Below are 13,140 nucleotides of genomic sequence, written 5' to 3'. Positions count from 1 at the left end.
CGTGGCAAAGTGTGCTCTATTTGTGCATATGTGTGTATGTGTGTGTGTGCGTGTGTGTTGATATTCTGTTTCAGGGATTGGGGTCCCTGGCTGTGGTAATTGGGACCGATGGAGCTGAAAGCGAGGGATGAACCATGGGATAAAGGATGGATAAAGAAAAGGATGGAACTGTGCACATTGCCCAAGGAGCTCTGCACTGATTGGCGCACGGTGACCGTGTCTGTGTGTGTGTGCATGTGCGCATGTATGTGTGTGTGTGTGTGTGTCCATGTGTGCATACGTGTGTGTATGTATCTCTGCAGATGTGAACAGCTTAGCGATTTTCTCAGCGGACCAATTAGATGAGGGTAGCATGGTCCCCAGGTGTGAAAGCCTCCTCCTGGTAAAAGAAGCTTGATTATTGGGTGTATTAACTGTGTTTTAGCTAATGTTAATATGTGTGTGTGTGTGAGAGAGAGAAAGATTAAACTTGGCTTCCAGTGATTTGTGAGTATTTGTGTGGGTATATTTGTATGCCCAAGTCTAGCCAGTGAAGTGATGCTAATTCAGCAAAGGCAGCCCCAAAGAGAAGGCGATGAATGCCATCCCTCTGCTTAATACTTAATTCCTGCTGTGTTCACCATAACAGAGATTTCACCACCAGGCCATTGTTTCTCAACTGGGTCAGCGGGACCAGACAGGCAGAGATTTGGGGCTAAACGCAGAAAAACTGCTTAAACCAATGTATTTCTGCAGCTGCACTGTTGTCCCACAGAGGCGTCATGTTAGAACCTACAGCTCCAGTAATGGAGAGAGAGGTGATAAAAGTGTGATGGGGGCAAAAAGGAAAGAGGAGAGGAGAACGATAGAGATGGAGAGGGCAAGAGGAGAGAGGTGAGGCCTGCTTCTGAGCACCACTCCTGGGAGCCTAAATGCTTCCTCATCAGTAAACAGTGAATAATTCATCTAGTTACCATAGAGAGCACACTCACTCACACACATCTGCATGTGCACAAACACACACACGTGCACGCACACACACAACAAAAATCATATTCATGTCACAGACAGGCCATTTTTACCTCAGACAGACAGCCCAGGCCAGTGTGGAGCTTTTATTATTCACTAGCTTATGAACTCTGCGGGACCCTTCACTCTTTGACTGTCTGCACACGTGTATGTGTGTATTTTATGTGTGTGTGTGTGTGTGTGTGTTTGCGGCATGTAGAAGTTTCATTTTTCTGCATCTGTAAGGGTGAAAAGGAGGACAGAGAAGAGAGGCACGCAACATTCCCCTATCTGTGACCCTGAGGCATGCACACACTCACTAACACACACAGTCATACTCACACACACACACACACACACACACACACACACACACACACACACACTCAAACTCACACAGTCATACTCACACACACACACACACACACACACACACACACACACACACACACACACACACACACACACACACACACACACTCACACACACACACACACACACACACACACATACACACATACACACACACACACACACACACACACGGAAATGACTCAAACAGATGATGGACAGTTGACAGCTCTGGTTTTATCCCAGAAACAAATATACAGCTCCATTTCCCAGGACCTCCTGTGTTTATTACAGCGACTGAACTATCGATCCAGGGTTATGCAACTTACACAAACACACATTCATATACATACACATAGACACACCTCAGGCATACACACTCAAACAGCAGGGAGGCAGTGGGAGAGACCTTCATTCTGGCTCAAACTCGTGTCTTTAATTCCTATTTGTCATGTATAATAACTGGATGTCTTAGTGGAATACTGCTGCGTGCTGCAGAATAAAAGAATGATATTTTATTTCATTTCCATAACTCCAGCCTGTGAATTGTTATTATGCTAATGTTGTCAGGGAGCCACCGCCACAGTGCACTAAGGTGCCAGCCTTGCTTTTTTATAAACTGAAAGAAAAACACAGTGAAACACAATAAGCGCCGGAGTAATCAATGGTAAACTGTTTACAAAAGCGTCTCGCATTGCCTTTTGCTCTCATTATTTGATCACAGCAGTATTTCACATTTAAAACAAAACCAAATATGAAGCAGAGGGCTGTGACATGGTAATGAAGTACAAGAGGAGGAAATGGGTTTTGTCTCTGGTTAATTTCAGCCCTGCCTGTGTCTGTGTGTGTGTGTGTGTGTGTGTGTTGTATAAAATGACTGATATGTCTGACCGTAACCTCTGCCCCAGAATGCTATGGACACCTGTCTTCCCATGCAAGATCCTCCAGGACCCTCCTGCTCAATGCAGGCCTGATTTATTAGACCCCAAGGGCTCCCTCTTTCCCTCTTTTGCTTCTTGTTCTCCTTCTTTCCCTCACTCAGTCTCTGAAACACACACACACACACACACACACACACACACACACACACACACACACACACACACACACACACACACACACATAGACAATCATCATCCTGAAGGGCCATAGAGAGAAAAAGAGAGAAATGGCTCCTGTCATTTTTCCTCTTTTAACTCGGGCTCTGCAGCGGTCTCTGTCACAGAGCCCCCGAGGGGAGGACATCAAACAAAGGAAAAACCTTTCACACTTTATTGTCTTTTACCACAGAGGGCTCATATCTCTTTTCTCACTCTCTCACCCTGTCTTCTCTCTTTTTTTTACACTTCTCTCATATTCCCCCCATTCATCTTCTCTCCCCTTTTCCTCGGCATCTGCGCATCTCTTTCTATATCTATATTTTATAAAGTTTGACGGTTTGACAGTGCCCTTTGAGTGTGCCAGCTTGTCAAAAATACAGAGAGGGCAAAGAGGGAAAAAAGGGCGAGAGTAGGCGGGAGAGCAGCAGAGCAGGAGAGAGATGTTTTGAGTTGGAGAGGAGAGAGATGGACGGCTGTCTCGAATCCAAACAGCAGTCTGTCGCATCAGAGGGATGTTTGAAGAGCTCAGGCGCCAGGCACGAAGTCTCACCTGTAGAGCAAAACCACCTAAATTTCACCTAAATCATGAAAATGGGATTTCGGGCATCGCACAACATGTAAACATCAGACAGTTCAAAGATATCATGTTGATGTTGGTCATGTTAGTTTTCTCATGCTCACATGTTTTTCAGGTGCTTAAACATCAGGGAATCACATGGTGAATGGGTTTCTGGATTGTCATGTATGCTCACATCATACACACAAATTCTTGCAAGGCCACATGAGAACACACGTGATTTGCTGTAACATGCTCCCAGTTCACTGTGGTATATATATATATATATATACTGGACTTTGGCATTTTTGTTTGTGCTGTTGTAAAGTTTCTACACATGGGATTGATTAAAGTCTTTCAGTAATAATGAATAATTTAAAGACGGGGATATAGAGGAAAGCAAATTGCGCAGAGAGAAGTTGGAGGAAACAGCTAGTCCTTTGTGAAAAAAAAAAAATTATTCTGTGGCGAAAATATACCCATTAAAACAACTTAATACAAGTTAGTTGAAGAAATGTAATCAATTGCTCATTACATGTTGTTTATGCAACAGCAAAAGTAATTTGTTACATAACTCCACCTTCTTCTGTCAAAGCTGCCAGTCAACAACCTCACATCCTCCTCACCCACAGGTCACATCTTCTTTATTTAAGACATGTAGAAATAGAAAAAGACACGATGGTTTGGAAAGCCGCCATTTTACATTTTGGAGGTATTTACCGACCATTAACATCTAGCTCAGTGTTAGCCACAGCGACTGCACACAACATAAAAGACGTCCTGTCCTGGGAGTGAAACGGCAGAGTTCACACACCCTCCGCCTTCACTGAGCAGTGAAGCTTAAAGCGCTTCACCTCTGTTGGTAGAAACCTCCCCACACCTCCAGGCCCACACTCAGCCGCACCAGTTTCAAGCCGAACTCCTTTTAAGACATTAAACAAACTGCCCCTCAAAATGTTGAAGTAACAGAGTGTTGTTGGGATTATTCACTTGCACTACATGTTACTGAAAGAAAGTATACTTTTTATTCTATTCAGTATTTTATGACTATTTTTCTCTGTTTCTTTTTAATAGCTTTTATTGTCTGCCAGAGACGAGGATGTTGTTGTTGTTGTTTTTTTTTTATGTGATAAGAGTTAAGCACAAAAGTCTTAAAACTGCTCCACTACTGTAAATCAGACAGCTGGGACTCCTCATCGAAGCTCAAACAGCTGCTTTTCCCCCTGCCCGTGATATATTTCCTGACACTTTTGGCATGTGATGTGGTGTTTTCAAGAGGAAATACTAACAATAGTAATTTTGGTTTGGAGCAGGACTATCACTGGATTCTTCATAATTCACTCTATGAGACAATCCAGTCCTTTCATTTGTCTTATTTTAGCTGCAGTGCTATAAATTTTTTACACCAAATCAGATTTTAAAGAGGACAAAAGGTTTCAGATGAATAATTGTGGATTTTTGCCTCAGTACCAGACAGAATAGTCAGAAAAAGTATGAAAATCTGGAGTTCCCAAATGAAAAAGCAGCTTATTAATCTTTTCTAAGCTTAGTAAATCTTGCATTGTGATATTATCGTACTGAGTCCTCAGCGTGCAGCTTTTTAAAACGAAAAGTTTTCATACATTTTCTTTTTATAAATCATGTGAAATAACTGTCCTGTCCAAGGAAGATAAAATCATAAACTATAAATTGAACAGAAATCCCTTGATGTTACTCCCCGCCATGCGTTCGAGCGTGTGTCTTGGTGTGTTAGTGTGTGCATGGCAAATGCAAAATTACAGAAAGACAAACTGACAGAATAGCTGATCACATCGCCACATACCAACCACATGAGACATAAGCGCAAGGAGTAGTTACACACAGCATATTAGACACACACACACACACACACACAACACACACACACACACACACAAATACAAACTCACACACTCGGCAGCACCAGGGGCAGGGGGTTAAAACAAATGGCTTGGAGCGACCTTCATCTGAGGTAACGGTTTCCCTGTGGACTTCCTGCCCTTTTGCAGCCAGCAGAATTTCTCTGAGAGAAGACGCTCGCAGCGTCATTATTTTCATCTTCCATGCAGGAGACGGAGCACTTCAGGACGTAAATGGCTTGACACAGCTGGTATCTTCTGCTCTGAGTTGGGGGTAGGCTAATCAATACGATTGAGGAAGATCAATCCTGCTGTGTGTGTCTCAGTGGTTTTCACACTGTGTTTATGCGTGTGTGTGTGTGCCGTTTCCCCAGTTGCTCATGGTGTTATAAGACCTAATGGGAGACCTCCTGACGAGGGCTGTTTGGAGCCGCATACTTCCCAAACACTGGGTTGGACACACAATCTGATCGGCTGTTGGAGACTGGAAACACAATTTGTCTGAGTGAGAACACATTTTTGTGTTGTTAGTCCTTGTGCCTTGCATATGTATGTGTGTGGGGGAATGTGTCTATGCATGCATTTGCGTATGTGTTTATATCTGTATGTATGTGTAAGAGTTGTACCCAGGTGCAATGCCTGAAGGTTGGTGGGGTGAGAGGTGGGGTGTGTGTGTGTGTGTATGTGTGTGTGTGTGTGTGTGTGTGTGTGTGTGTGTGTGTGAAGGGATGACAGGGTGCACCAAGAGGATTCTTTTCCCCAAACCCCAGCACAAGAAATAAGGTCAAATTCAAAATATCGTGTCAGTGGAAAAAAAAAAAAAGAGAGAGAGAACAAGAGCTGGGAGGTATTTTTATGTAAATTATGATCAGCCACTGAATTAGACATGTAGAATTAAAAATAGGAAATTTCAACAGAACAGTCTCAGCAGCACAAAGGTTATACTTGAGGTTTTGTTTCGGTGATTAATAGCGATGGACATGCAGTGTATTGTTAATGATACTGCATAAAGCTATGAGTGTGTTCATGTATCTAATTTGCATTTTATTTTTATTTGTTGTTATGGACCACAAAGAGTAGGATCCAAGACTTTTAGTAATATGAATGAGAATTTAAACAACATGATTCATACTGCAAGCAGATTCACTCTTGTTAAACCTACTTGGGTTTTAAGGAACGTTTTATATGATGTTGTTTCAAAGGCATGGCTACTTTTGCTGTTATGTATGTTTGCTGTTATGATTCTGAAAAATTGTGCTTAAAATTTGCTCAACAACTGGATGGATGAAAGCACGACTTAAGAGAGATGCAGGGAGGATAATGTGACACTAAATGTGAGCGAGACGGAGACAAAGAGACACAGAGTAGAGGAGACACCTGCGAGGCCCTTTACACCTCCCCTGCTTCGTTATTCTGTTTAGCCCTCTGGTGATTGGGCGTGTGTGTGTGTGTGGGTGTGAATACGAGTTTGTAAAGTAACGGAAGAGCACACACAGACACGCTGCAGCTCCACAGACACACACACAAACATGTGCAGACACAATGGTGTCTGACTATTTCTCAACACTCATGCCATGAAGAAAGCAGCATAAACCATGTGTGCAAATATTTGGTTCACAGCCCGAGGTTCCATCTGAATAAGTCATCAGTTAGATCTGTGTGTGACGTGTGAACATGTGTCTTATGTATGTGTCTTTCTTTGATTTGTGTAGACGTGCTGTATGAACTGCAGACCTAAGATTGCGTTTTTCCATGAGCTTGTCATAAAACATCCACCTAAAATTTGGAAGAAACCTGAGGGAGATGAAGAGAGGGAGTGTGTGCTGTTAGAGTTATCTCATGTCACTTTTGCTGGAATAAGTAATAATATGTGATATGAAACTGTGAAAAAATATTCAACAATATGAATGTTTTATTCAAAAAGAATAACATGAAATAAAACTTCCTTTAGCTTCCTCGCTAACCTAGCTGTTAAACTCTCATTTGGCCCATATTTCACATCTTGATATCACATGCATTACAAATCTGTCTCAATTAATTAGGCCTACTTATCATCATATTGCTCCTATGCTTCATGCTGATAAATTGCCAGTCATCAATGCTAATTTCAGTGTTCTTTTTTTTAAATTAAACGGAGTTAAATGAGAAAATTACACGTGAAAAATGATGCCTGATGGATGATGTCTTTTGAACTTTGATCATGGAGCCAGTGCTAATGCTCCTTTCATCCCTCCTTTTTTTCCTATTCTGCTACTAAATATATATTTTTTTTATCAATTTATATTTATATCAATTTTATTTTATTAAGCAAATATTTGATTTTAAACAGTTTGAGTTTTCTTTTTTTTATCTCAAGAGACACAATTGACCTATATTATACAACTACCCACATTTTCACAGTTTTTTTCAAAATGACTCGCTCTAACAGCCTCACTGTTTTTAGATGAGTTTTGGACCCTGCTGCACCCCACCCGTCCCCCGGCCTGGGTGGGCCTGTCTGCAGGGTGCCAAGCAGGGTGTCTGTGGCCAGTGATGTGAATTGACATGCTGTTTGAAAATGGATCTGTCTAAATTATTCAGTCTGTTATTTTAGTGTCAGCATTCAGTGATGATGTCTGGTTGTCACGGAAACATAGTCCCATGATCCCACTCAGCCCACAGCTGAGTCCCCTTTGGAGAAGGAGAAGAAGGAGGAGGAGGAGGCGGAGGAGGAGGAGAGAAAGAGATGCACTGTACCAGTCTGATCATTTCAACAGAAAATGAGGTGAAAATAAATACTGTCACCTCATGTCAAAATGTGTGCAAGAAAAAATGTCTTTCCAAGAGGGAGAGAGACTGTTTTTATGTGACCACTAGCAGTAAGATATTATGCAGGATGAAAAAAATGATTTAGAAAAAGTGATGTAGTGTATACTGCTAATAGGGTGTAGAGGAAACAAAACACTTCTCTGCAACTGATGAATATATGCAGGCGGTTCTCTGGCTCTGTCTTTCTTTCTTTTTCTGCCTAACTATTTCAAGCACACACACACACACACACTAACTCAAGATGGGTCCCAGGCTGTGATGGTAAGGCTTTATGGATCTCCAGTGAGACATGAACACATGGAACAGTCATCTAGCTTCCAACTGCTGGTGTGGAGTTTCTCTCCATCTCCCAGTGAGCTCCATTTCTGTGATGAGAGCCTGCATCTGGCAGCTGACACTTCACTCGCTGGACACTTGTCTGCAAAGAAAAGCCCCAATCCACTGTCAGTAAGCGCTCCCTGTGTGTTTGTCTGCATGTGTGAAAGTCTGTGTGTGTGTGTGTGTGTGTGTGTGTGTATGTGCCTTTGTATGTGTACAGTAAACACTTCGCTGTGAGCGATCAGGCTTGAGGCAGAGAAACAGCTCCGAGAACAGCTGGGGAATCAGACGGTGATTCTGTCTTCCACCTAAACACTGGGATTTACACGCTGCCCAAAGCCCAGACACTCAGCGCTCCTGTGCCAAGACGAACATGCATATGCATGCAATCTTGCATGCATACACACAAAGGACTCATCCACTTGCACAGCTTGCATCATTCATTTCGAGCCATTTCATCATCTGTTAGTCATTTTTCATCTGAAGCATTTCACCTTAAACAAACAACCATAATACATTCATTGATTTATTCAGAAAGAGAAAGAGAGAGGAGGAGAAAGAGAGTCTCCTGTGAACAAATTGGTTCCTGTTCAAGCAGCTTACTTGTGATATAATGTGCTACCTGCTGTTTCAGTTCATTACGCACTCACTCAGCAGCATTTTAAGCCCTATTTAACCAGACAAATTGACAAAGTCAGCACTGATTTCCTTTGTAGGCAGGAATACAGATACTGCGTCCATTCCAACTGGGGCTTTCCAGTACAACCATTGTAAAGCATGCTGAGAAAGCCTGTCAGAGCACAAAAACGTGATGTGTCACCACAGTTCCTCCAAACTGTCACAGGACAGATGGGCTCTTAAGTGTTAGAAAGCTTTTGAAAGATCAGCTTCTGTGTTAACATTCCCAAAAACAAAACTCACTGAAATTTTAAAGTTGAGTCAAAGAGACTTCTCGCAGTCACTTTTACACAAATTAAATATTTCACTGATCGCTTGAGATGCTGCATGCCACAAAGCACAGGACTTAATGCCAGTCAGGATATGTTAATTCCCGCTGAAGCCATTTGGAGACATGCAGCCTGCTGTTTTCACAGTGTGACTCCAAATCCCACCATCCCTATCGCGCTTTCATCCCTACCTGTCAGCAGATGAGAGCTCTATACACCTGCGGCAACCTGTGCTGGTGTGTGTACATTTGTGTGCGTTTGTGTGTGCCCACAGAGGAGTTTGCTGTGCAAGCATATTCACAGCCAACATTTCTGACAAGCCTAATGAATCTCCAGAGAACTGCTACCTGCCAGCTCTCTCTTGTTCTGTCTTGTCCTCATTGTTCTCTCACTCTGTTTTCTACTGTCTTGTTTTCTCCCCCCCCCTCCTCGCTGTTTGTCGCCTAAACTGACGCTACGCTCTAACTGTGATGGGAGCGAACAGTCTCCCTTTATCTGCTCTGGGTACACATCTTGCACGTCCCCATTAAATTCCAGGGAGGTAAATGGTCCGAGAGAGACCTTGATGTTATTCATAATAGGGATTAGATGAACTTCTCTCACAACAATGCTGATTGATGCATTGTTACTCAAACTTCTTCTGTGTGTGAGATGAACCTCCTTCCAGACAGGAGGCTTTAATTATACTTACCCTTGCTGTATTAGTCATGCCTCAGCTCAGCTTGTCTATCCAAAATCCATTACCTATGCCTGAGGAGGCCTTGTTAGTTCACAACTGAGTGCTAATTGCACAACATTATGATACATAGACCTCATCTTGCTGTAATCACAGTAATTAGGGAAATAAAGTCACATGAGCATGGAGGCAGAAGAACCACGAATGTGGAGAACAAAAGATTCAAATCCAGTCTGTCTAACATCCACCTTAAATGTCCTTCAAAATACACACCCACACGCACACACCCACACGCACACATGCACACACACACACACACACACACACACACACACACACACACACAGACATACTCACATGTCAGTTAGAAAGTTGTGACTGCATTACTGATCTGTTGCCTCGCATGAACCGATAGGGAGCGTGCACACACAGAGCATGAGTAATGAAACGCTTCACACTCATTTGGCTTTTGCACTTCAAATGAGATTGGCACGGCGCAGCGTCTAAAACACAACCATTAGATCTATAATGACTCTACAGCCAACTCCCTGTGGACTGACTACACACACACACACACACACACCTACACACACACACACACACACACAAACACACACACACACACACACACACGCACACAAACACACACACTGCACCCTCCCAGCCCCCCAAATAGTCTATGTATTATGCATTCCACCCATCTGCCACTCTGTGAGCACTCTATCCCAGGGGGAAGAGAGGGGAGGAGAGGGGGAGGAGAAGAGAGGGAGGCACTCACAGCTGGATGTTGGAAAGAGAGAGGGGTGGTGAGCTTTTACCCTTTCTCTCTATGTCTCTTGCTCGCCTTCTCTCTCTCTCCATCTGTATATCTGTCAGGTTGCGGGCTGCTGGAATGTGAGGGGCTCACCTGTGTTTGGGCTTCTTCCTCACAGACAGGTATGAGCATATGGCTCTGATGTATGAGTGATTTATAGATACCCATACCTTCTCGCGCTCTGTGTGTGTGTGTGTGTGTGTGTGGTGTGTGCGTACGTGCGTGCGTGTGGGGGTCTGTGTTTACCACTGGAGGATGTGGATGGCCCAGCAGGAGACGGAAGCTGACCATCTGTACCACAAGACTCAAAATATCCGTGAAGCTTCAGTGTGTGTGTACATGTGTAGAAACCAGTACATCAACAAAGCAACCTGCCTCTGTGTGTGTGTGTGTGTGTGTGTGTGTGTGTGTGTGTTGTGTGTGTGTGTGTGTGTGTGTGTGTGTGTGTGTGTGTGTGTGAGACACAGGGAAAAAGACAAAGATTGATGGTTGTGTGTAACGTGATGAAAGAAGATGCACACAGAACGCAGCGACAAAACCCAGTGAACAATTACCACCAGTGCTGCCTTCATGATCAGAAATAACAGGCTTGAAAATCTCCCACTTCTTAGAGGCAGGGATACATGCAAAATGAACAAGGCTTCTGGTTATTTAACTCGATGTTCGCTGGCAAACTGACTGACAAAACAAGTTTCACTGCAGAGCAAGCTGGAGGCGAGAGTGGATCGGTTTCAATAGTACGTCTTTGTCTCACAGCTGCCAAACATTCACCCTGACTCAAACCAAACTGCAACCCCATGATCCTCATCTGCCCTATTACATCCTTCAGCTGTTCCCTTCGTACGGCTCCGCGTGGATGTGTGTGCAAGAGTGTGTGCGTCTCTGTGTGTTTGCCCGGAGAAAACAGAGGCTTCGTTGTCACTGACTGTGCTGTCTGATGCAGCTGTGTGCGCTTCAGATGTTTTTACACAAAGGATGAAATGGTAGACGAGGGAAATGTAGAGGCTAAAAACAAAGAGGATGATGAGACGGGTAGATGTTTATTTCAGATTCATTCAGGCTTTGTTTGCTTCACCATTTGTGACAAATAGTTCACTTTATATTTACCAGCATGTCAGTTTTTTTTTGTTTTTTTCATGGAGTGACACCTTGTCAAGTTAAAACAGTAAAGCGTCTCTGTGGACCAGTGACACCTGAGATGACAGGTGTGAAACTTTCCGTGGTTATTCTATATATATTGTGTGTCAGGTTTTGATTTGATGTTTGAAACACAAAAGTCCAAGTTATCTTGCTTTGAGCTTTAATGAACACACTAAATAGAAACAAAATAAAAATACTTCTTTATAAGTTAAAGTCTTACTTCAATAAAAGCACAGGGGCATTATCAGCTAAATATACTTGAAGTATCAAAACTTATTGGATAATTATTTTAAATACATTAACATGTAAGCAGCATCTGTATATATATATGTAGCTGGTTGATGTGAAACAATTTTATGTACCCTATGTATTGTTACATGGTTTAATTGATAACACTGGGTTATGTTTTATAAGCTGATCAAAGGTTTTGTGAGTTAAGTCTTCATAAGTGAAGTAACTGATCATTATGGCTGTCGAGTAAATGTAGTGGAGTAAGAATACTTAATAAGAGCAAGTATTTGCCTCTGACGTGGCAGAATGGAAGTATAAAATGGAAATACTTGAGTAAAGTACAAGTACTTCAAAATGTTGCCTAACTACAGCAATTATGTAATGTACAGAGATACTTTCCACTAATAGATACATAAAAAAACAATAGTGGTAATAAGGGGATGATGAGGAGCACAATAAGAGAGAAGAAAGAAAGGTAAAGTGACAGAAATGTGTTTGGAGAACAAGCTCCGTCATGATTATTTGCTATACTTATTTACTTTCCTCTATTTCTATTTTAAACTGTAGAGTCATGATAATATTTAGGTTTTTACGTCAGCACCAGTCAATCAATGCACATCAACGGGCTGGTCAGGGAAAAAGAGACTGGGGCTGAGAGCGTAAGAAGAGAAGGATCAATGTGATAATCTCCCTCTCTGGCCTGCGTTAAAGGAATCCTCTCCCACTGATCTGAGTGCTCTGATGACGCTACATTTCTCCTCCGCGTTTTAAAAGATAAACTAACCCCAAGATAAGTGCTCTCGCTTTTCCCACTCTGACACATTTTGCATGGAGGCACCTGAGACCAGCCTCGGTTTCTCTCTGCTTCTCTTTGTAACAGTGGAGTGAACATGCAGACAAAGAACGGTCTGATAAGACCAACTCAGGTAAAACACAACATGAGTTTGGCCGGGCAGAGAAACAGCTAGAAAACAGGCTATTATAGGATTAGGTTTCCACTTGCATTTCTGAGAGGCTGTGATACCTGGTTTTTTATCTTTTATGTTATCATCTCAAATCAGGAATATAAACACACACACACACACACACACACACACACACACACCTGCAGCCTGTGTGGGATTTTTGTGTGTGCGCTGTGGAGACTGGCACTGACACTGAATGCAGTGTATTGTGGAGTGGTGGAATGTACGAAGCATAGTACTATATTTAAGTACAACTTATACAAATGTGTACATTTCATGCTATTTCATACCTCTGCTCACTACATTTCAAAACAAGGTATTTTACTTTTTACTTATTTAAGAGCATTAGTTACTTGCTTTACTAATTAA

The sequence above is a fragment of the Seriola aureovittata genome, chromosome 5 (assembly GCF_021018895.1).
Source record: "Seriola aureovittata isolate HTS-2021-v1 ecotype China chromosome 5, ASM2101889v1, whole genome shotgun sequence".
NCBI classification, from domain to species: domain Eukaryota; kingdom Metazoa; phylum Chordata; class Actinopteri; order Carangiformes; family Carangidae; genus Seriola; species Seriola aureovittata.
This window is presented reverse-complemented; position numbering follows the sequence as displayed.